The sequence below is a fragment of the Mandrillus leucophaeus genome, unplaced genomic scaffold, assembly GCF_000951045.1.
Source record: "Mandrillus leucophaeus isolate KB7577 unplaced genomic scaffold, Mleu.le_1.0 Scaffold343, whole genome shotgun sequence".
In the NCBI taxonomy this organism is placed as follows: Eukaryota; Metazoa; Chordata; class Mammalia; order Primates; family Cercopithecidae; genus Mandrillus; species Mandrillus leucophaeus.
The window spans coordinates 924,871-926,837 of record NW_012103621.1 but is presented as its reverse complement, the minus strand read 5'-3'; positions in this window follow the sequence as shown (position 1 = coordinate 926,837).

Genomic DNA, 1,967 nt, shown 5'->3' with positions numbered 1-1,967 from the left:
TTTTTTAATTTAGCCAAGCATGGTGGTGTGTGCCTGGAGTCCCAGCTACTCAGGAGTCTGAGGTGGGAGGATCACTTGAGCCGGGGAGGTCGAAGTTGTAAGGAAGCATGTTTGTGCCACTGCACCCCAGCCTAGGCGACAGAATGAGACCCACTCCAAAAAGAAATAATCCAACCTGTGAAGCTCTGCTGGGCAGGGAGATGGATGGAGAGGACTGCACAAATCCTGGAGCACAGGTAAGAGAATCTTCAGTGAATTAATGCTGGGATCCCGGCGGGGGGAAAAAAGGAAGGGAAGTGAGGAGGAGGTGATAGATGAGGAAATAGTGGGAGCAGAGCCTGGAGGCCTCTCTGAGTTTAGAGAGCAGGAGCTGTGGGGTGAGGGGGTGAGAGATGGACAGAGGGAGGCCTATGGTCAAAGAGGTGGTGTTGGATGGAAGGTTCTAGAGGTTGAGCAGATCCAGGTGATGGCAAAGTCCCTGATGTAAACAAGATATTGTGTGTCTAAAATGGAAAAGCCCTTAGAGATAACCCAGTCAAGGAACTGAAAACCGGTGTGTGAGCACAGCACTCTTGTGGCCAGTACAGTTCCCCCAGATGGTGGCAGGATGGGAATAGAGAGAAACACTATGAGGGGTACCCATATCAAGAGACAGAAGCCGGCCGGGCACGGTGGCTCATGCCTGTAATCCCAGCACTTTGGGAGGCTGAAGCGGGTGGATCACCTGAGGTCAGGAGTTCAAGACCAGCCTGGCCAACATGCTGAAACCCCATCTCTACCAAAAATACAAAAATTAGCCAGGCGTGGTGGCAGGCGCCTGTAATCCCAGCTGCTCGGGAGGCTGAGGCAGAAGAATGGCATGAACTTGGGAGGTGGAGGTTGCAGTGAGCTGAGATCATGCCACTGTACTCCAGCCTGGGTGACAAGAGCAAAACTCCACCTGAAAAAAAAAGAAAAAAGAGACAGAAGCCAAGTAACTGGAGGCCAGCAGGAGGGTGATGGGGAGCCATAGAAGGTGGTACAGCTTCACAGGGCAAGAGCCTTAAATGAGGGTACTGGAGTCACATCTGCATATAACACATCTGGAATCAAGTGGAAATCCAGCCACATTTCTGGATCCTGTCATTTCTGGTTCCTGGAGTTTGGGAGAAGGAGTTGCCTGCATTCATAAGGGCTGCACAGAGATAGTGTGGTATCCTTAGGGATGGCAGGCATTCAGAGGTCCTGTGAGAAAGTTTGCTTGTCACAGACCATTACAGCCTGGGGTTTTATTCACACACTACCCTAAGGTCCAAGTGCAGGACCTGATTGGTAATAGGTGCTCAAAATTTTTTACTGGATTAATGACTGGATGGGTGGATAGGTGAGTGCATGGGTGGTGGTTGGATGAATGGATGGATAGGTATGATGGGTAGATGGATGGATGGATAAGTGGTGGATGGATGGACATATAGACGGATGGATGCATGGATAATGAATGGATGAATTAGTGGGTGAATGGATGGATAGTTGGGTGGATGGATATATGGATGGACAGATGGATGCAGGGATGGTGGATGGATGGCTGAGTTGGTAGTTTTGATGGATGGATGGAAGGATAGATGGATAGGTAGATGGATAGATGCATGAATAGGTAGATAGACAGGTGAATAAACGGGTGAGTGAGAGAATGAATAGAAAGAAGAGCTCATGGGGTATGGAGTGGGTGAATAAATAAGTGCATGAATCGAATAAACTGGACATTCCAGGAAACATATAATAGCCTGGGAGGTCAGAGAGGTGATAGAGATAACACATCCAGCCTCGCCTCAGCAGTCTAGACCACTCATAAGAACAGTATAACCACAAGGAGGTTGCAAAAGCCCCATCCCTCTGCTCCCTGGTGCCCCTAACCCAGAGGCTTATCTATGGGCAGGAACCCCCATCTGTGTCCCCTGGTTCCAGACTGCAGTGGCAGAGGACATGGG